We start from the raw sequence: 22,560 nt of genomic DNA on the forward strand, positions 1-22,560 counted from the left end.
CCTCCCCCCAATCTAAATGAAGTGTGTGTGTGTGTGTGTGTGTGTGTGTGTGTGTCAATGTTACCTATCTTCCTCAGTCAACCTCTCTGCCTTAAGCTTTGAGACAGTTTCTCAGTGAACCCCGAACTTGCTGATTAGCCTGGGCTCACCAAGAAGCCCCAGGCATCTGTGTCTGTCCTCCTTCACCCAGCACTGGGGTTCTACACCTGAACTTGGGGTTCTGGGGGTCAGAACTCAGGTCCTCATGCTTGCATAGACAACATTTCATGGAGGGAGCCCTCTCTGCCCCTACCCCTCTGGGCTTTCATCAGGCATAGACGGCCCCCATCAATAAGATTGGAGTAGGGGGTGAGAGCGTCCCTGGAGGTGAGGGCTTGGCAGTTACTGTGTCAGAAGTGGTGAGGCTGAAGTCACGGGAGGTTGGAAGACAGAGAGAAGCTGGAGACGAGACGAGGGGTTCAGGCAGGCAGGAGAAAGTCCAGAAGGCGGATGCTCAACCGGAACTAGGAAATCCAGGGGAGCCAGGCACATAGAGGAGACGAAGTGGGAACCCCACCCACGGGAAGTGTTGCTGGTGGGACAGTAGATGCTGCAGCCATTTGGGGAAAATGCAGGCAACTCGTTTAACTAAGAATTGTCACCGGACTCAGCCAGCTTACCAGCTACCTGCTAGTGACATAGCTTTCTGTGGCTGCAATGGAGTATCTGAGCTACACGCCTTAGAAGGAGGAAAACTTCATTTTAACTGTTGTTTTCAGTCAACGGTTGTTTGGGTCTGTGACGGAGAACACCGTGGCTGGGAATGAGAGGCAGAGGAGAATGCTCGCTCTATGGTGGCTTAGAAGCAAAAGAAAGATGCAGAGGGTGCTAGTGGCCTCCCTGAGTGTAGGATTTCTAAGACCCATCTTCCTTCCATCAGGCCCCCTCCTCTGAAAACTCCGCCACCTCCCCAACAGTGCTACCAGCTGGTGACTAAGCTAAGAGGCTTGGGGGAGGGGGAGACATATCAGAGGCCAACAACAGCATAAATACAATGTAAAGCACAACCACAAGGCTCGTATGTGAAGGTTCATGGTGAACCCGAGAACTAAAAAGTGCGGAAAAACCTAAGCGCCCATCCCCTGACCAACCAAGAAGTAAAACGGGCATTTCCTACCCAGTGAACTCTTTCATGGCAAACTGAAGACACAAAGGGCGGATATAGGCGCCAGCAGCAAGAAATTCTCAGTGAATGAGCTTGAGGCAGAGGAACACCCATTTTACAATCCCACTTCCACCCAAAGTCCAGTATGAGTCAAGTTGCCACACGGCAAAGGTGGATTGGTATGGATGGGTTAAGTTATACCGGTGAGTTGGAAACAAGCTTAAGTTACAAGGCATTCACAAATATAAGCCTGGCCGCCAACACCATTATTTGGATGCTGGCAGGCCTAGATGGTCTGGTGAGAGGGGTTAAAGCCGGGGCCCTATGTTTACAGGGCAAGCATTTTTACTGACTGAACCATTATTCCTGATGACCCTAGTGGATCACTGCTGGGGTATATACCCCTGTGGCTGATGTTATGACAACACTCCACACTGGCACAAGGGACAACCACCACAGGGCTCTTCCCATGGCTCTCAAAATGCCGCCTTCCCATGTAACAGCTCACCCTGCCCGTCTGTGCCAGCTCTTTCACAAACGTGTCCAAGTGCTACTCGGCATAAGCCCTCTTAAATGATCCACAACACTGTTTCCCACAAATCCCCTCCGAGGAGAGCTGTCTTAACTAAAGATACTTCAGAGCCCCATGCAAGCAAGGACTTGGCCCTCTGATCATCAAGGCCTCCATCTCTGGCTTCCCCCAGCCGTCTTTGGAAGGCATCGCCATATGGACGTGTAGGAGGCAGGGAGGCTTTCTCCCTAATCAACGTTTACTGTAAGTGGTTGGGAAATAAACATGGGTGTGCCTTGCACTTAGTAGGTTACTCAGCCAACACGAGTAGAGGTGGAAGGACTGTGTGCACGATTCCACAGTCCGTAGGACTGGGTAGAAAGACATCTCTGTGAACATCTGCAGTGTTTCCAGGAACTGAAAACCTAACAGAAGAAAGGTTGGCCAAGGACATTAGAGACCAGAGGCTTAGTGTGTGCACGGACGGTATCAACGTAAGTCTCAGAAATTGAGTGTGTGTGTGTGTGTGTGTGTGTGTGTGCATTATGATTACACACGCACGTCTGCATGCTTGCACATGTGATACGAGTACTGAATGGGTGTGCAGGGGTCCGAGGTTGCCACTGGGTCTCTCTCTATTGCTCCCCACCTTTTATTTTGAGACAGGCTCTCTCACTGAACCTGGAGGTTGACCCTTCGGGTGTCGATCAGCGCTGGGATTTACAAGCATGTGACGCCACTCCAAGCTTTTAGCGTGGGTGTGGGGGATCTCAGCTCGGCTCCTGATGCTTTTATGCAGGAGTTCATTTACCCACAGAGCCAGCCGTGTCCCCTGCCCACTCTGGAACTATTTCTGCTTGGAAGAGATCACCTGGGACTTTTGGAGCCAACCCTGTAGTTTGTGAAGGTCTAGCCAGGTGTGTCAAGAAAAAAAAATCAAAATCAGAATACACACACACACACACACACACACACACACACATATATATGCCCTCCACTTGCCTTGCCTTCTGGTTAAGATTTGGCCTTATATGCTTTGAGACCCAGGCAATTGCTCACGACTAATTCAGCCTTTTCCACATTAGATGTTAGAAGCATGAATAGCTCTAAATTAGCTGGAAGATTTCAATATTCCTCCGAACAAACAGAATGGCAGCCCCGGGTCTCAGCGTGTCTCTGGAGGAGCTGGCTCCCTCCTAAGAAAAAATGAGATGTTACCACTTATCCCATATATAACTGTGTCTTTGATGAGGCGGTACCTTTCCGGGAGACAAACCAGAGCCCTTGGGCTTTCTTGGGAACTCGATTTGGCACGTTCTTCACTGACTATACACCCCTCCTCACTGTCGACTGCTCTAGGGATAAGAGCCTGACCCCTGACCCCTACAGCAACCAATCACAGCGGTGTCCTAAAACAAGCATCACTCCCAATACTATCCTCTTCGTTTTCTTCCCTTGTCTGAGGCATCTCAAGTCACTAACCTTCCTCAGTTATCTTTCAAAATTCTTCCATCTCCTGTCAGCCATTGGCGAGAAGTTACTGATTTCAGTCCTTGGTGTCTTATCCTGTTGAGTATTTTGAGAAGGCTCAAGGGTTTAGCCATGCCCCACCTCAGCAGATTGGACCAGTGAAGGGCACCTGACTTCAAAGCAGCCAATCGGAAGAGTGAGCATACGTTACCCGGAAACCTGAGTTGCGTTTCCTCCCAGAAAATGAGCCAACACCACTGGACTCTATCCGGTGTTACCATCCCCAGGAGTGTGCAGAGAGGCCAAGGCGGCCTGGCATGTGTTCATAATGGGACGCGGATACTGAGAACCACAGGCTTAATTTCCTCAGTGGACAATGTAATTTCCACTCGGAAATAAGATCTTCTCCAGTATTAACAAGCCTTCTGGTTCCCACCATTTCCACTGAGGGAGCTGGCTGTGTGTGTCCCTTCTGTTCACCTAACATGACCAAGAGAAATGGACCAGTAACAAACCTCCTTCCTTTCCCCTCCCTTCTCCTCTCCTTTCTCTCCTCAACCTGCTTCTCAGTCTCTATACTGCCCAGGTCAACTGTTTCACAGACCTTTTCTCCACACTGGCCACCAACCAAAGCAGGTTAGACCTTGTTCATGTTTGTTCTCATAACAGAGCCACCACCTGTCATCTAGGTACCATTACAGCCCCTACGTGTCAGGTGAGGAACAAAGAGAAGGGGTAACCTGTCCAGTGTGACAGGGTCCTCAGTGAACCCGGGCTGCCTGAATGCCAGGTCTGCCCTTTCTTGAGTTCATCATAGACTCTGATCCTGTCAGGACACCAGAAGACTTCAGAGCTCATCTCATCTGCTGCATTGGTTCCTTTCCTCGGAGCTGTGACAAAAATACCTGACTAAAGCTACTCAAGGTAGGATGGACCAGTTTATTTTGGCTCACAGTTTGAGCGTTCACAGTCCCATCATAGTTGGGGAGGTGTGGTGTTGAGAGTGACTCTAGTTGTGGAGGCAAGAGGATAGGGCAAGGATAACCTTGCATGTGTAATCAAGAAGCAGAGAGCCATGAATGCTGGTGGATCCATGGGGCCTTTTGCCTATCCAGTCCAGTACATGTACATGCATAGACACACAGACACACAGACAGACAGACAGACAGACACACACACACACACACACACACACACACAAATTCACTAGGTGGGCAATTTTTGCCCATTTAGGTTTTGCCATACAGGAGGTAAGATATGGCTCTGGACTATCTATCCCCAGTTCTTGGACTGGTTCATTTTTAAAGTTCAGATTGCCCAAGGTGAGTAGCTTCATTAGCCCACACAAGAGGAATTGACTCTTGATTTCAAGTCTTTGGACTCCTCCTGCAGAATCGTATTGTTGCCAGGTAAGAGGCTGGTGGGCTCCCCATTTCTAACTTGAGAGGGACTGGGATTCAGTTGTTTTGTGGCAATTGCTGGGACTCTGGGCTGTGCAATTCAGGCTTGGGGATTTCAGGTATCTTTTTCACAGACATAGTTCAGTTGTCACCACTGCCCTACAAGGTGGGTGATGCTGTTGTCCTAGAGATGGGACATCTGTCATCAGGGTACTACATATCGATACCACATATTGTCCTACATTATGAAATTAGTGGCTTGAATAGAATCCCAGAGGTGTCCCTGCTAACCCATCTGAGGGTGAGCTTGGTTGATCTAAAGGATGGTCTTGAAAACTTCCTTCCAGGAGTGGGGGTGCCACTGAGTCACCCCCAGCTGGTGATTTCTTCTCCGTTTTAGGGAAAATGGCTCTTCATTTGGTGAGTTGATTCAATGACTATCAAATATCTCTACAAAAAATAATAAAAGCATTTCCTTTCTGTGTCTCTGGTGTAAGGTAGACCAGCTCCAGCTTATTCAGTGACCATGGTCAGTTGATTGGGAAGCCTATGGGACTGGCTTGAGCCAATCAGAACCCTTTGGAACAAGAGGTAAAATGGGCATTTCCAGTTCAAGGCCATGCTTGTGCTGAAAGATGTCAGAGTAACTGGAGCAATTGTTTTGGCTCTGGGTCAGGTGAGAAAGCTGGGATGCGCAGAGGAGGTAAGACAAACAGAGGAAATCTGAAGAGCCCTGATTTCTGCTCTTTTGAATTGGTGGATGTCTTGTCTAAACCCCTCTTTCACCTTGAGCTTACTTGGTACACTTCTGCTTTGTGCACAAAAGGGTCCCCCCTCAGATAGTCTGCCACAGGCTTAGATGCTCTGGGACAGATGCTGGTATGACTGTGGGTCAGAGCTACTCAGGAAGTTCAGGATGCCCTTCAGGGCTGTATCCTGTGAGTGCCTAACACTTTCAGAGCTGCTTCCTGTGTGTACCTCACGCCTTCACAGATGCTTCCTGTGGTCGCCTCATACCTTTCAGAACTGCTTCCTGTGAGAGCCTCACATTTTCAGAAGTGCTTCCTGTGAGAGCCTCACATTTTCAGAAGTGCTTCCTGTGAGAGTCTCATACCTTCAGAGCCACTTCCTGTGAGAACCTCACACCCTCAGAGCCACTTCCTGTGAGAACCTCACACCCTCAGAGCCACTTCCTGTGAGAACCTCACACCCTCAGAGCCACTTCCTGTGAGAACCTCACACCCTCAGAGCCACTTCCTGTGAGAACCTCACTCCCTCAGAGCCACTTCCTGTGAGAACCTCACACCCTCAGAGCCACTTCCTGTGAGAACCTCACACCCTCAGAGCCACTTCCTGTGAGAACCTCACACCCTCAGAGCCACTTCCTGTGAGAACCTCACACCCTCAGAGCCACTTCCTGTGAGAACCTCACACCCTCAGAGCCACTTCCTGTGAGAACCTCACTCCCTCAGAGCCACTTCCTGTGAGAACCTCACACCCTCAGAGCCACTTCCTGTGAGAACCTCACACCCTCAGAGCCACTTCCTGTGAGAACCTCACACCCTCAGAGCCACTTCCTGTGAGAACCTCACTCCCTCAGAGCCACTTCCTGTGAGAACCTCACACCCTCAGAGCCACTTCCTGTGAGAACCTCACACCCTCAGAGCCACTTCCTGTGAGAACCTCACACCCTCAGAGCCACTTCCTGTGAGAACCTCACACCCTCAGAGCCACTTCCTGTGAGAACCTCACTCCCTCAGAGCCACTTCCTGTGAGAACCTCACACCCTCAGAGCCACTTCCTGTGAGAGCCTCACATTTTCAGAAGTGCTTCCTGTGAGAGTCTCATACCTTCAGAACTACTTTCTGTAAGAACCTCACACCCTCAGAGCCACTTCCTGTGAGAACCTCACACCCTCAGAGCCACTTCCTGTGAGAACCTCACACCCTCAGAGCCACTTCCTGTGAGAACCTCACACCCTCAGAGCCACTTCCTGTGAGAACCTCACACCCTTAGAGCCACTTCCTGTGAGAACCTCACACCCTCAGAGCCACTTCCTGTGAGAACCTCACACCCTCAGAGCCACTTCCTGTGAGAACCTCACACCCTCAGAGCCGCTTCCTGTGAGAACCTCACACCCTCAGAGCCACTTCCTGTGAGAACCTCACACCCTTAGAGCCACTTCCTGTGAGAACCTCACACCCTCAGAGCCACTTCCTGTGAGAACCTCACACCCTCAGAGCCACTTCCTGTGAGAACCTCACACCCTCAGAGCCGCTTCCTGTGAGAACCTCACACCCTCAGAGCCACTTCCTGTGAGAACCTCACATCCTTAGTGCTGCTTCCTGTGTTTGCCTCATACCTTCCAGAAGCGCTCCCTGTGTGTGCCTCATGCCTTTTAGCACTGCTTCCTATGAGTGCCTCAACATTTTCAGAAGTGCTTCTTGTGAGAACCTCACACCTTTGCAGCTGCTTCCTGTGAGATCCCCACCCTTCAGGGCTGCTTCCCGTGTGTCCCTCACATTCCTTTAGTGCCACTTCCTATGTGTACCTCATACCTTACAGTGCTGCAGGCTGGAGCACCAGGACTTTCCTCTAAGAAACAGGGCATGGCTCCAGGTTTATAGAAAATAAAAACAGAATGAAGCCCCGCCGAGAAGACATTTGGGAAGTCTATCAATATTGCTGGGTGGTTTTTATCCCAGCGCCTGGTTTATGATAGACTGTCTTCACCCACACCAGTCCTTGTCGAGATTCTTGGGGAGCAGATAAGTAGGAAAAACAAGAATACTGCTTACTCTGAGCTGGGGCTGGGGCTGGGGGAGGGGGTGTTGGTGGAGGTGGGGTAGAGAGGATTGGGCATGCTTGATACCAACACATTATTTATGCTAGTGACTAAGACGCCTGGTCTATTTACTTTCTGCATTTTGCTCCTGGTGCCTTACTGGAGCACCTAGCAGAACAGGGTGACAAAGTGACACTTGTCCTCTTGGTAATTGGTACTGAATAGAACTGTTGATAAAATTTGAACCATCCATAAGAAGTCGGCGGGGTAATATTCCATTGTGTAGATGTACCACATTTTCTGTATCCATTCCTCTGTTGAAGGGTATCTGGGTTCTTTCCAGCTTCTGGCTATTATAAATAAGGCTGCGATGAACATAGTGGAGCCCGTGTCTCTTTTATATGTTGAGGCATCTTTTGGGTATATGCCCAAGAGAGGTATAGCTGGATCCTCAGGCAGTTCAATGTCCAATTTTCTGAGGAACCTCCAGACTGATTTCCAGAATGGTTTTACCAGTCTGCAATCCCACCAACAATGGAGGAGTGTTCCTCTTTCTCCGCATCCTCGCCAGCATCTGCTGTCACCTGAGTTTTTTATCTTAGCCATTCTCACTGGTGTGAGGTGTGGTACATCTACACAATGGAATATTACTCAGCTATCAAAAACAACGGCTTTATGAAATTCGTAGGCAAATGGTTGGAACTGGAAAATATCATCCTGAGTGAGCTAACCCAATCACAGAAAGACATACATGGTATGCACTCACTGATAAGTGGCTATTAGCCCAAATGCTTGAATTACCCTAGATGCCTAGAACAAATGAAACTCAAGACGGATGATCAAAATGTGAATGCTTCACTCCTTCTTTAAATGAGGAAAAAGAATACCCTTGGCAGGGAAGAGAGAGGCAAAGATTAAAACAGAGACTGAAGGAACACCCATTCAGAGCCTGCCCCACATGTGGCCCATACATATACAGCCACCCAATTAGACAAGATGGATGAAGCAAAGAAGTGCAGACCGACAGGAGCCGGATGTAGATCGCTCCTGAGAGACACAGCCAGAATACAGCAAATACAGAGGCGAATGCCAGCAGCAAACCACTGAACTGAGAATAGGACCCCCGTTGAAGGAATCAGAGAAAGAACTGGAAGAGCTTGAAGGGGCTCGAGACCCCATATGTACAACAATGCCAACCAACCAGAGCTTCCAGGGACTAAGCCACTACCTAAAGACTATACATGGACTGATCCTGGACTCTGACCTCATAGGTAGCAATGAATGTCCTAGTAAGAGCACCAGTGGAAGGGGAAGCCATGGGTCCTGCTAAGACTGAACCCCCAGTGAACTAGACTGTTTGGGGGAGGGCGGCAATGGGGGGAGGGTTGGGAGGGGAACACCCATAAGGAAGGGGAGGGGGGAGGGGGATGTTTGCCCGGAAACCAAAGAATTATTATTAAGTATTAAATAAATTAAAAAAAAAAGAATGTCAACAGCTAAAAAAAAAAAAAAAAAGAAGAAGAAGTCGGCGGGGATGGTCCACCATCAGACACCTCCAGGCTAAGGGAAGGCCATTAGTGCACTGGTTATGCTGATTCACACTGGCAAACCTCAAACTCCGTTCTTTCATTGTGATATCAGCGTGTCATGGTAAGGCTGGCATTGGGGCCTGGGAGAATGCTTTCCTCTGGGACATCAGGTTTGGCAGCTCCCACGGAACCAGCTAAATTTGTAATGTTTGTATGCTTCTAATGGAAGGGGCTTCTGAAGGTCAAGTCCTATTATTAGAGTCCTTGTTGGTTTCCCATTCTGGAGCCAACCGGTCAAGGGCTCTCTGCTGAATGTCAGGCCCCAGGGCCAGATATGGGAATGTAATTATTAATCAACCACACAGTGTGCCACTGTTTGGAAGTACAAAAGAAGGTTCCCCACAGCTTCAGATGTTTGAACACTTGGTCCTCAGGTAAGGGTGCTGTTTCTGAAGGTGGTAGAACCTTCCAGAAGCAAAACTTAGCTTTGGAAGTGGCTTGCTGGGCAGGCTCTGGATTTCCTGTGTGGCTCTGGTTTGGAGCCCACTATGCAGCCAGTCTAGCCAAAACCAGGAGCTCCAGATTCAGCAAGAGACGATCTTAGTTTCCTTTCTGATCTTGTGATAAAGTACACTGACAGCAAAAACCTACTTAGAAAGGGTTTATTATAGCTCACAATCGAGCTTGGAACCACTGGTCATATCATGTGCATAATGAACAGCAGAGTGAAATGAAGGCAAGCTCAGTTGTTTGTTGGGTTGCTTGGGATCGGCTTGGCTTCACTCTCATACAACTGTGGCCCTGGGGCCTAGGGAATGACACTGCTCGTGGTGGACTAGGTCTTCCCACATCATCTGCTCACGGAGATGTGGATTCCAATATACAGGTCTTTCTAGAAACTTCGAGTACTAACTTCATATACCCAAGATGCTTTCCTCTGAATAGCCTCTGCATCCTTCAGGTCCTATTATGAGTTTGGAGGAATGGTGGTATGGGGAAGACATGTTGAACACCCCAGGGGGACACCTGCCGATATTCTTTTTTGACCTTATTGCAGGAGCGAGACTCTGAGATATTTTCCAATGGAAGATGGTTCCTCCTATGATGGGAGCTGCTGTGTATCCTTGGGTGTGTACCTCAGCAGCTTTTGTAATTGAACTGTGGGCTGACAAGAGGTGGTGTGCCTGGTTATATGAGGGTACAATGCAAGTCCTCAATGGGATTAGTACTCTATTTCTGCATGGAGTGAAACAGGCCAGCAGAGCTTGTGTGTGTGTGTGTGTGTGTGTGTGTGTGTGTGTGTGTGTGTGAACCAGAAGTTGACAACAGACGTCTTCAACAATTGGTTTTACTTTAGTGTTTGGGACAAGATCTTTTACCAGTACCTGGGGATGGGTGACTGCCAAGCCCCAGTAAATCTTCTGTTTCTATCTTCCTGGTGCTACATTGCTGTGCCCAGATGTTTTGACATAGGAATTAGGAAGGGTTTGTTTATGCATTCACATTCCAGCTTGTCATGGAAAAACCAGGCCTCGGTTTCCCCATAGGTCTCATTGCCATAGAACAGTACCATTCAGTGACTTCCACTCCTGGACCTCCCTTGAAGCCCTGTGCCTGGCGCCCTTGACAGAACACTAAATTACACAATTCATGCCATTGCCTGACCCAGTATAAGTAGTTTGCAAAGAGCCATTCTTCTTGCTTGGGTCTCATGATTATTATTGGTTTTGTCTTGTTCAGTCATTCCCTGAGTCGGGTTCCAACCCTCAGGATGCTCAAGCCCAACCTTGCATGGAGGCCCTCTCAGGGCTGGACTGCAGCTTTTCTGATAGAAGCAGATCTCCCAACAAGAATGTAGACAGCCCTGGATCCCCAGACCCACCCGCTACGCACCAGAGACAAGTTTCCACCAGTGAACACAGGAAGCTGTTTCCCTGGCAACCCCAAGTCACCAATTTAGGTTGGCACCCTTTGTGGTTGGAAAACAGACCAGGCACCTGGGCAGAAGGGAAGATGGCATGTGTAGATGGAGGCTGGGCTTAGGTAGCGACAGTTCTATCTTTCTCTTTTGGCCCACTTCTGCCTGGACACTGCCCTCTTGGGGTCTGGCATGTGTTTGAAGGGACTTCTTGGCTTAGGTTTTCTGTCAGAGGAGCAAGCTCTTCAGGACGAGCTCCCAAGGTATGTGGTCATAAGGCTGAGAGAAGGGCTGCTTATTTAAAGAAGCCCTGCTTGGGGCACAAAGTGACCACTGTGCAGGCATTACAGTCCGAGTTTGAGTCCCTGGGGCCCACATGACAAAGCCGGGACCAGAGGAGAATGTATACGACGATTCCAGTGTTGAGGAGATAGAGGTAAGAAGACCCTTGGGGCTGGCTGGCAGGTCAGGATAGCTGAATCGTGTGTTTCAGGTTCAGTGAGAGACCCTGTCTTAAAAAGAAAAAGTGGAGAGTGTCCGAGGAAGAACCTGAGATGGCCCTCTGGCCTCCTTCTGTGCACATCTGTGCACATGTGCACATGTGTACGCGCGCGCGCGCGCGCGCGCGCGCGCACACACACACACACACACACACACGCACACACACGCACGCGCACGCACACACCCTGCTTAGATTTGTTGGACTGAAAGTAATCAGCCTTGTCTCTCCTAGTCTAAAAATTAAATTAACTTGAAGGGGCTCCAAAGGAATAATCCAGGTTCTCAGCTTTGAACCGAGTCCTAGAAATCTTGGTCAAGGGCACTCAAACATATTGGTGGCATTGAATAAAAAGCAAAGAAACGGCTTAACTTTCCCTAACTGTAATAAGCAGAGACACAGGCTGCGTTCTATCCCGAGGGGCAGGGCGGGGTGGGGTGGGGGGCGGCGAGCAGGGCTCCAGGCAGGTTTAATTCTTTCTCTCTGCCCTAGGTGAGCACACCCGCGCCTCCCTCCTTGTTATGCACTCTGCGGTTAGGCTCAGGCAGTGAAGGGCTGTGCTGTCCTCCACTGGAATGTGAGCCTGAGGGCCAGGCTGGGTGGTTTATATGCCCGTTTCCCTCGGTTTCCCTCAGTCTCCCTACAGTCGAGCCACCCATGTATCAAATCCAGGGCGTTATCAACATCCGGAGGGCCTTGACCTAGAAAGGAACAGACACTCTGAGCAGATGACACTACACGGTTGCCAGAGTGTTGCTGCTGTTATTGTAACCAGGCAGCAGCAGTATTTATGAGCGCCTTCGCACGAGGCGCGAGGCACACACCGATTGCGCAGAGCTTAGCATCTTTACGGAATATTAGATTTGTGCCGAGCCCAGCTACATAAATAGAGGCAGCCCAAATCCTCTCAGGGGTTTAATTTGATTCCTCCCATGCAAGAGAGCCACAAGAGGCTTTACAAGTGGGAACTGTACTTCGGTAACGGCTCCTTGGTAATGGTAAGGGCGAGGAAGACCGGAAGGCGAGTCCTTCCCAGTGTCACCAGTGAGCGTCCATCCCAGTTAGAAGCCTGGGTGGGATCTGCGGTTGGTGTGGGTCCCCGCAGACGAGGGATTGGTGGATTCTGACTGAGCAGTGAGTCTCAAGTTCACACAGCCGAAGGGTAGTGGGGTTTATAAGCCGGGACCTCCTGGGGCCTCGGGCTTGTCTAGTCATGATGTAACCAATGCAAATGTGTGTTCAGATTTATGCTGATCTGCTCGCGATTCAATTTACAACCGGTACAATTGCTGGGTAAAGTGATATTTCTGGGGAGCAGAGAAGTGTGAATGTAGCAGAAATGATGGGGAAGGGGGGTGGAGAGGGGAGGGGGCCCCTGGTTGAAGAGGACGATGAGTGGGAGGAGGTGCTGGGGAGTCCAGGGCAGGACCTGAGAGGGAAGGAATGGCCATCCCCAGAGCTGAGGAATTTCCATATGATTCTGAGGATTGGGTCTCCATAAGGACAGGCAGGAGTGGGTGGAGGGAGTAAGTAAGTGATAGAAAAGATGGGGAGTGGAAAAAAAGGGAAGGAAGGAGGGAGGAGGGGACCAGGAAGGGAGAAGGGCGAGAGTGGAGGAGGGAGGAGGGGGAAGGAGGGAGAGGACTCTGTAAACACTTTACACACCGCTGATGAACCACAATAGCACTGCTGGCTCCGTCCTATTTAGAACTCAGATCCCGATAACCACCTTCTGGTAGTTACAGTGGTCCTCATTCATCCAGGAGTCTCACATCTGCAGAGCCAACCAACCACAGTTGGAAAACAAAACGAACAAACAAATCCTCCCCCCCAAATGAACCCGTATTAAACATGGTGATGCTTTCCTTGTCACCAGACCCCGAACGGGAGAGCAGAGCAGACATGTTCCTAGCACGGAGGTCGTAGGTACAGGAAGTCACCTGGGATGGTATGAAGGTTCTACACAAGCACTGCACCATGTGGTAAGAGAATCAGAGCCACCTTGTACATCAGTACTGGTGGAGCCCTAGAACAAATAGAGCTAAGAGATCATTCCGTCCATTCATCCTGGCAGTAAAGGTGCCACAGAAGAAGGCCATCCTGGCCCCTTCCAGGAGGAAGCCATCTGGCTTGAGGATGCACTGGACATTGACTGCCGAGGGTCAGAGGAGAGCCAGAGCAGAGATCTGCTCTCTTAGGACAAAGATGCTAGAGTCTAGAGCTGAGGGCTGTGTCAAGACTCATACCTAAAAGAACCCAGCTGGCAGAGAAACAATGGACGCCCTTCCTCACTTGGCCTGCGGTAACAGAGCGTGCTCAAGAAGGGCTCAGTGTAAACATACACGGGGGGAGAGGAGTGCTTTGTAAATGTTGTATAAAGGTTCACGTGCCTTGTGGCCCAACGCTTTTGGGGTTTACTAGCCCTTGGCTCACCAGCCCGCTGACATTGATAATTCTTTTCCTTTTGTAATAAAATCATGTCTATTTCTATCTAACTATGTGTCCCTGGTCTAATGCATTGCCCTTAGACACAAGAGCCTGAATGTCTCAACGGGTGCTCCCGGGACATTCTGGTAGGCGCCCTAGGACTCAGATCCACATTTATCTCTCTCTGTGTGTGTGTGTGTGTGTGTGTGTGTGTGTGTGTGTGTGAGTCTGTGTATCTCTATCTATCTACCTACCTAGTTTAAAAACATGTATTTATGTACGTGTTTACTTATCAAATTGTATGTGTGTGTGCCTGTGTTGGCTTATTTGCACAATGTGTGTGCAGGAGTCTGCAAAGGCCAGAAGAGGGCGCCAGATCCCCAGGACCTGGAGTTGCAGGTGGTTGTGAACTGCTCTGTAGATTCTGGGAGGTATTAATTTCATTATTTCCCCCTTTAGTGTCTGTTTCACTGTCCTGACCATTGGTAAGAATGGGGCACCGAAGTCCCCCACTGAACTTGGGTCCTCTGGAATAGTAAGTACTCTTTACTGTTGAGTTATCTCTCAAGCCCCAGAGCCATGGCTATTATGCTGTAAAGCTTCCAAGTGGAGACCATGTCAAACAGCCAGATTCCAAAACCCACCATCCTGGGTCCTGCACCCAGGCACCCAGTTTCGTTACTTCTTTGCTCAAGCTGTTCCAGCACCTGGGACTTCATTTCGTGGTTTTGTGACTTCTCTATGCATCTCTATCTGCCTTCTCTATGCATGACACAAAAGTCTCTTCTCCCTGATGTTCTCTCCAGTGTAGATCGCCAATCCAGGCCTCTCTGAACTCAGCCATGGGTAAAGCAACACAGCATGGAGGAGCATCAGTACCTGACCCTTCTGTCATTGTGAGGAGATGATGAAGGAATTCAGACTGGAGGGCGAAGAAGAAACATTGTAACTCAGAGTGCTATTCCAGAGCCCAGCTCGCCCCTGAGAACAACTCTGTCCTTAGTTGTAATTCCCTGATAGAGTCAAGAGTGTATTCTTTGTTATGCATTAGGGTGTGTGTGTGTGTGTGTCTGTGTGTGTGTGTGCAAGCATGAGTACATGTTCGTGTGAGTGCATATGTGCATTTGTGCATGGACATGTGTGTTTGTGTGTGTGTGCCTGTGTGTACATGAACATGTGTTTGCACTTGTTTGGACACCATGTGTTTGCATGTGTGTTTGTGCATGTGCATGTGCACGCGCAGGTGTGCTATGTGTCTCTGTGTGTAGGGGGAACAGGCTGTTCAGGCTTTATCTGATACTAATTAACTTGTTCTAAAAATAATTATCACAATTCAAAAGTTTCTCAGGTCTCAACTAACCTCTCCCTTCAGTAGGAAGAAGTGGGAGGTTCCCATGGCTGGCTTTCACACCCCGGGAAGAAGCAAAATAGAAAAATTAAAAAACATCCCCCTCCCCCAAGTCCATCGTCCTCCCGACAGGTGCATCCCTGGAGCATTTGTGTTGGCCGAGCCCTCTTCCTGGAACACTTCTGCCTAGGTTTCTTTCTGATTGGATTTCAGTTCAGCAAACCTCAGTCAAACATCTTACATGCTCTTGGGGAGCAGTCTTCTTTGTACAGGTCGATTGTCCTAGACACTCTTGAGGAACAGTCTTTATTGTTCCAATGTCTTTGGTAATATAGTAGTCTCCTCCACCCCATGCACAGATGACAAATTCTAATAGCAGCAGTGGATTCCTGGAACCACAGACAGTGCTGAATCCTGTGTATGCCCCTGTGATAAGGTGTCACCTTTCACACGAAAAATGTTCTTCATGGCTTCTCCTTGACCCAGAAAAGTGGCCAGTATCTCTGCCATTGTGCTGTGGGGGACATTCGTTAGTGAACTAAACTGTCCTTGGACATATGCACTGTGGTACGGCCATGGTTCATCTGACAACTGGGATATTACTGAGGGGGATATTACCAGGTAGGTAGTGCATACAGTATGGATACACCAGACAGAGGGATGATGTCCTGGGCAGGATGCAGGGCAATGCTGTGAGCTGTTCTCATGCTACTCAGAACAGTGTGTACTTTAGAACTAATGAATCATTCTAGAGTTCTCCATTTAATGTGTGTAAGGGCTGGAAAGAACACTAAAGTGACCTGTTACATATATATATATATATATATATATATATATATATATATATATATATATGCATATGTGGGGTTTCACGCATGCACAAGTCCCACAGTGCCAATGTGGAGACAAGAGGGCAACATTCTGGAGTTGCTGCCTTCCTCCTATTGTGTGGCTCCAACTTAGGTCATTTGATGGCGTGCACCTTTACCCACTTAAAATTTTGCTGGCCTCAAGGATTGTACTTTGGGGTAGGAAATTTGTTTGAACTCTGTCACCTGAGATCAGAAATAGAGAAGAAACATGCCGAGGGTTTTGAAGAAAAGTCAAGCCAGTGACAGTGTGGGGCTTCCCTCTTTTAGGCTTTAGAAGCTGGGGGAGGTCCCATGCCATGAACTCGATGAGTAGATTATAGCATATGCTAGTAGTCATATTATCCTAAATCCCAGGTACCGAGGGTTGGGGGGAGTTAACAGCTGGAGATGTTAGACAAGATATAACAACTGTCCTTTCGAATGCCCCTGAGCCCGAAAGGGGACAGAGAATTCCTGAGAGGAAGAAAAAGCAAAAACCAGGCAAGCAGGCTGAGGCCATGCTTGCAGAGGATGGGAGCCATCTCGGTACCAAAAGGCGTGATTGATGTTGGCAAGTTCAGTATGAAGATGCTTAGATTTTACCGTAGAGCAGGGACAGCCTCGCACCTGCCCCAGACAGAGATAAAGCAATGCAACGTCCCAACTTCAGCTCTTTTCCTGTTTTCTGTTATTTTTAACAATCGCACAACATTTCCTTCTGGGCATCATGTGGCCATCTCGTTGCCATGTTGGAAGAGAGATTATCTCGGCCCTGTAGCCATGGCAACCAATTGAGCAGAGCAATGCAATGGTAGCTAGGTCTGTGGTAATGGGGATGTGGCTGTTGACACTAGAGGGACAAGGGAGGAGAGGGTCACAAGGGCTGTCACCTGAGACTCTGGCCATTACTTATTTCTGTTTCCCCAGGTGCAAGTGATACTGGGGAAGTTCCCGGAGAATACAGGAAGCGGAAGATGAACCGAAGTGGCTGGGGATCTCTACGGTGCAGCTCCCATGAGGTTAGCAATCTATACCTGTGTTGGGACCTTAAGGTTATGCAGTTGCTTTGTGGTCATCCACACTCCTTTGACTAAGCCCTCCCCTATGATCTACATTTAAGCCAGATAAAGTCACTGGCTTTCCAGGTTGGTCTTTGGTGGGGTCGCTCCTCTGGTTTGTTTTCACTGCTCCATGTGGAGTAAGTAGATATTTGTTCATGACTCCCCAGAACAGCTAACATAACTAAGTGAATTCCAAAGACCGGTCCTTCGCAGAGAACACTGAAAGTACATCCACGACTCACGAAAGACAGACTTTCCAAAATAAGAGACTTGAGGACACGTTCAAGCCATAGGGGATGAAGTCCCAAAGAGCTATGGGCCATGGAAGAAGTTACCTTTGGTTTAAGGAAGCGGCAAGGACCGTGTCCTTTCTGTATTGGACAAACCAAAGCAACTATACAAACAAACAAAACCCTCAGGGTTTCCTGGAGGTGATATTTGTGTGTCCTTGAGTGTGGGGACCGCTGTTGTGTAGCTGTGGTTTAAAGTCCCTCAAGAGTCCCCATGTGTTGGGGGCTTGTTCCCCAGAAGCACACTATTGCGAGAGGCATGGTGGGAGGTTATAAGCATGTAATATGACAGTCCAGGTGTAGCTCAGGCCACGGCACCTGGGGCACTCCTCTCCAGGTGCAGCTCAGGCCACAGCACCTGGGGCACTCCTCTCCAGGTGCAGTTTAGGCCACAGCACCTGGGGCACTCCTCTCCAGGTGCAGCTTAGGCCACAGCACCTGGGGCACTCCTCTCCAGGTGCAGCTCAGGCTTAACACCTGGGACACTCCTCTCCAGGTGCAGTTTAGGCCACAGCACCTGGGGCACTCCTCTCCAGGTGCAGTTTAGGCCACAGCACCTGGGGCACTCCTCTCCAGGTGCAGCTTAGGCCACAGCACCTGGGGCACTCCTCTCCAGGTGCAGCTCAGGCCTTAACACCTGGGACACTTCTCTCCAGGTGCAGTTTAGGCCAGATTCCCAGGTGCCAAGATAGCTCACTTGGGAGGTGAGTTTATATCAAAAGGGGTAATGGTGGTCATGCTCCTGTTCCTCACCCTTCCTTGCCTCCTGGGTGGAAAGCAGAGAGCCTGCATGCAGTCCCTATGCTCTGAAACTTCCCCCATCGACTTCAGAGCCCTGTCCATGGTGTTGTCAGTCTTTGGTGCTGTGCTCAGGGTCTCCACCTGCTGTTTTCTCTCTGTCTGTCCATGACATTAATAACTCTTCTAATAAACTCTTTAATTCCCAGTGATGGGTTTCAGTGTTCTTCTTGAGCCCCATCCTTTCAGAGATCGTTAGGGTAATGGGGGAGGTGTATATCCTTGGAAGGGATTTAAGTATTTTCCAAGTAATCCTTTGGGTGTTCTCAAGAGAAGGTTCTTATAAAATAGACAAGGTTAGTCCTTCCATTTTCTGCTTTCTAGGTTGAAATGAAGCTCCTGGCTCCTAAATACTCCTGCTGTAATATAATGCCATCTGTTACCCTTACCAGAAGTCAAGGAAATAAAGCTATACAATTTGAACCTCAACCACCCCAAAATTGAGCTGCACCAACCTACTTTCTTGATAAGTAGTCTGCCTCCGGTGTTTTGTTACAGTCGTATAAAAGCTGACCGATTACATGTTCATTAGTTGAGAGATGAACACAATTTGTCTCTGACCAGTGCCGTCTGTCCTGTGACTCTGCTATAGATAAGAATAAGGGTTAGTCTTTTAAGTCCCCCATTCGCACAGCTAGCATCCCCAGAGACTCAGACCAATGCCTGCCCAATGCCTAGCTCCTGAGCTGTTTCTCATGCACTGCCCTCTTCCAGATTCAAGGAGACCAGAAGATGGGCTATTTTTAGCCAGACCTCTGTAGAGGGAATAATTCTAGATTCCGCTAATGAGAAAGACGGAGGAGGGAGGGAGGGAGGGGGAGAGAGAGAGAGAGAGAGAGAGAGAGAGAGAGAGAGAGAGAGAGAACGCGCGTCCCTTTTTCAGGGGACCAATCACTGGGTGAGGAGTAGGCGGGACTTTCAGGTCGAAACCTGAAGAGAGGGCCTTGCGGTTTTTCTGACATGGAGAGAGCTTGGGGTAGAAGATGCAGTGAAGGAGAACTAGAGGCCCTGGCGGACCCGCCACCAGAGGATTTAATTTGGTATGGCTTACTAATTAGGATGTTAGTAGTTGCGCCCAGCGATTGAGTGACCTGTTGATTTTAAACTAAAGTTTGTGTGGTGTTTTCCTTCACAGTGACTCAACTGAGTTCCAGAGAAAGGTATGGTGGCAAAGCACCCCAGTCAGCCACAGAAGCTGGATGTGTGGGACTGGCATGGCAGTGACTCGCTATGGTCCCAGTGGAGACACTTTGGGAGCTCCGGGCCAGAGAGTCTGTGGAGATGAGAATAGACCGCCAGTGCAATGTCGCCTGCCAGTGTCCGGTGTAGGTCTTTTTAAAAATTATTTAACGCAACAAGAGAGGAGTTGAACAAGCAGCCAACATTGAAGGATTTGTAAACAACACGATGGTCTGATTATCTACAAAGAGGTTGGCAAGGATCTGAAGAAGGATGACAGCAAACAAGTGACCAGTATGCACACTCTTCTGTAAGATCAGTGGGCGAGCCAGCCGTAATCTCAGCATTTGGGAGGTAGAGGCAGGAAGATGGGGTTAGGCTTGGAGTTCAGGCCAGTGTTGCAACAATGTTGCTGTGGGGCTGGGCTATGCGCCAGTGTCTCAAAGTAACAAATAAATAAGGGAGTCAGTAAAATTAATTGCTTTGATGATTGCATGGGGAACGCGAAAGGATGGAGCAAAGTCTATGTAAACCAGTTACGGAGAACGCTGTAAAGCTTTCCCAAGACATAACTGGAGGTGGATGACAGAGAAGAGTCGAGAGCAGAAAGACAGAGGTAGCTAGTTTCTTAGCACTCAGCCATCCCATCCTGGTGCCGCACCCCGGAGACCACTGGCCCCAGCTCTAACACTACATGCTGGGAATCGGGAAAGAATGCTCAGAGCACTGTTGTTAAACACTGGAAAGTCAGTCTCCCTCGTTGCCATCCATAAGAGGGCCCAAGTGGGCTCACTGTCGCCACTCCATGAAATACTGTAGATTACTACAGTCCCGAGAAGGAAAGAACACTGCAGGCCATGTGGTAGCCACCGTGTGCTGTAGACTAGTAGGATGTAGAGCTAAAAAGCAAATCCCAGAGGAAAGCACGTAGATCTGCCCCACTTGTATATCCATGATATGCAAAATGGAACTGTGTACTATCCATGGATGTAAGTGTATGTTGAGATATGACCAAAGGACTCGTGGAGGTGCAAAGTACTGAATCCGGGTAGGAGGCACTTCCGGGGAGGTGGCCAAAGACATGGGTAGTGTGCAATGATGACGATAGCCTGGCTTGGTGAGGGTGAAGAAAGGTCTCCACGAGCCCTCTCCTGGTTCAGATGCTCAGTATAATGGGTTCGAATTCCAGAGTTCGTTGCGCCTATTTTTGTAAACATGAATTCTAATTGGTTGATGAGATGCCCCAGTTGGTAAGGCACCTTGAGTCGCAATGATGAGAACCTTGGACTGGCTGCTCAGAACCTTGTAGAAGGCCAGGCTCAGGGGTGTGCACTTGGATCCAGCAGCGCCACGGAAGGTAGAGACTGGTGAATCCGTGGCTGCTCCTGATTTAGCTAACCCTAGCCTGTCTGTTATAGATCCAGGCCAGTGAGAGATGCCTTTTCAAGTAAAAGATCGAAGGTGTGTGAGGAATGACATTTGAGGTTGTCTTTTGATCTCCACATGCACATACATGTTCTTCCTCACATGAGCAGGAGCGCGCACGCGTGCGCGCGCGCGCACACACACACACACACACACACACACACACACACCACTGAAAATGCAAAAACCTTAAAACCAAAAAGCATATCTGGGGAAGGAACTTGTATTGGTTTCTGTAATCCATTCACGGACCCTGACCTGCTCACAGAGCAGGGAAAGGTATTCCCAGGCCTTCCCTGATGGGTGCTGACCCTCCAGCTAGGAGTGATTTACTGAGAAATGTAGCTTGTTACAGACAAGGTCGAGACTAGAATCCAGGCCTTTCTTTGCATAGAACCCTTTCTCAATGATTTATGAGCTTTGAAGGCTGGAGTTTCTATTTATTGAATTTTGTAAACAGGAGAGATGACCTTCCAAATACAAGCAGGAAATAGACGCAGGTAGAGGGCCAAAAAGAACTACATAGCCCCACCTCTTCCTCCGGGGACCGCAGACGAAACGTTGATGTTTCGGTTCACACGTGACGAGGCAGGCACAGGAAAAGACACCGGAGTTTAACACGGATCACAGTTCTGAGATTCTACAAGCGTTCGGTTTGAGCTTGCGGTCTGTTTGAGCTCAACAAACTCCCTCGAGCTGAAGACATTCCAAGTGGTGTTTTCCTGGCCGTGCAGGAAGGGGAGTGAACAAAGGACTCTGCGATGTAAATTTCAGACCCTGAAAAGTCTGAACTCAGGAATTGACACACGGGTCCCAGTGCTTTCGAGGACTCTGGGGCATTAAGGCAGGAAAGACGCATCTGTTAGAAAAAGAGAAAAAACGTCCCCCAAAGTCGATGTGGTGGAGGTGATAAGCATCTCTTCCGGCATTTGCCCGGGGACCTCGGGGCTGCTTTTTCTAGGAAAGTCTATTTAGGCCCTGACACAGATTTCATTTCTTTTTAAGGCAACAAGGGTGATAAAGTATCTTAGTATAAAATCAATAGAAAGCAGTTTAGTGGCTTCTGAGAGTCTTCCAAGAGGCCTTTCCTCCCCGTCCTCTCCGCACGAGAGATCAAAGAAGTTACCGGCTTCCTTGTGTGTTTTAGTTATTTCCTACGTAAATCACCAAAGAACATTTAGGAAGCCATTTAGAATGGGGAAGGGCTCTTCTCTCATCCCAGCACCCCTCACCTCCCCCATAAAGGATGGAGGGAGAAAAGACCCTCCCATTAAACTAGGCGACAGGCCAGAAGACTTGGGGAGGGGTTATTTTCTTAAGCACTACGTTGCTGGTGTTTCTGGAAGAAAAGCAAAGAAACAAACGGGCTTCCATCTTCTCCCTGAAAAGCTTTCTTTCTATCTGTCAGGCACCCGGACTGAAGCTCTGGATTAGCAGACTCAAAAATCATTGGCTGTCCACGTGTGTAGTATAAACTAAGGTAGCGGCTAGACCTGTCATGGGAGGTGTAGTCACTGTCATTCCTGCAGAGGAGATCGGGTGCAGAGGGTGGTGGGGGCGGGGTGGGGGGAGAACCAAGAGGTGACTCTGGCCGTGGTACATGCCTGGCTCACACCACTGCCATTGGAATTCATGCTTGTGAAAACCTGAAGGCTGTGTAGGAATCCCATCAGCATACCGTCAGTCAGCATAATATGATCATTCGCAATGGTTTCTTGCCCCCCCCCCCGACAGCCATCTTGCTATGACATGGTCTCACTACACAGTTCAGGCAGGTCTGAGATACACAATCTTTCTACCTCAGCCTCCCTAACATTGGAATTACCCCTGTGCTGGTTCTCACAATACCTTGATAGGATGCTATTTCCATGCCTCAATGGAGCTACGGTTCTTTGGGGCAACTTGCTTTAGTAGATGAAAACACA

General features: G+C 49.1%; 1 protein-coding gene and 1 long non-coding RNA gene across 2 annotated transcripts in view; one reads left to right on the forward strand and one right to left on the reverse strand.

Moving 5' to 3' along the window:
* Kazn (kazrin, periplakin interacting protein) overlaps positions 1-22,560 on the reverse strand; it is a 988,882-nt gene that overhangs the window by 415,778 nt on the left and 550,544 nt on the right. The gene's annotated exons all lie outside the window — the stretch shown is intronic.
* Positions 9,204-20,687, forward strand: LOC148006137 (uncharacterized). Its single transcript, XR_015621462.1, has 3 exons — positions 9,204-9,273; positions 16,810-16,901; positions 19,167-20,687. It is a non-coding gene; the product is annotated as an uncharacterized LOC148006137 (long non-coding RNA).

Source organism: Rattus norvegicus, chromosome 5 (assembly GCF_021556685.1).
Source record: "Rattus norvegicus strain SHRSP/BbbUtx chromosome 5, alternate assembly SHRSP_T2T, whole genome shotgun sequence".
Classification (NCBI taxonomy): Eukaryota; Metazoa; Chordata; class Mammalia; order Rodentia; family Muridae; genus Rattus; species Rattus norvegicus.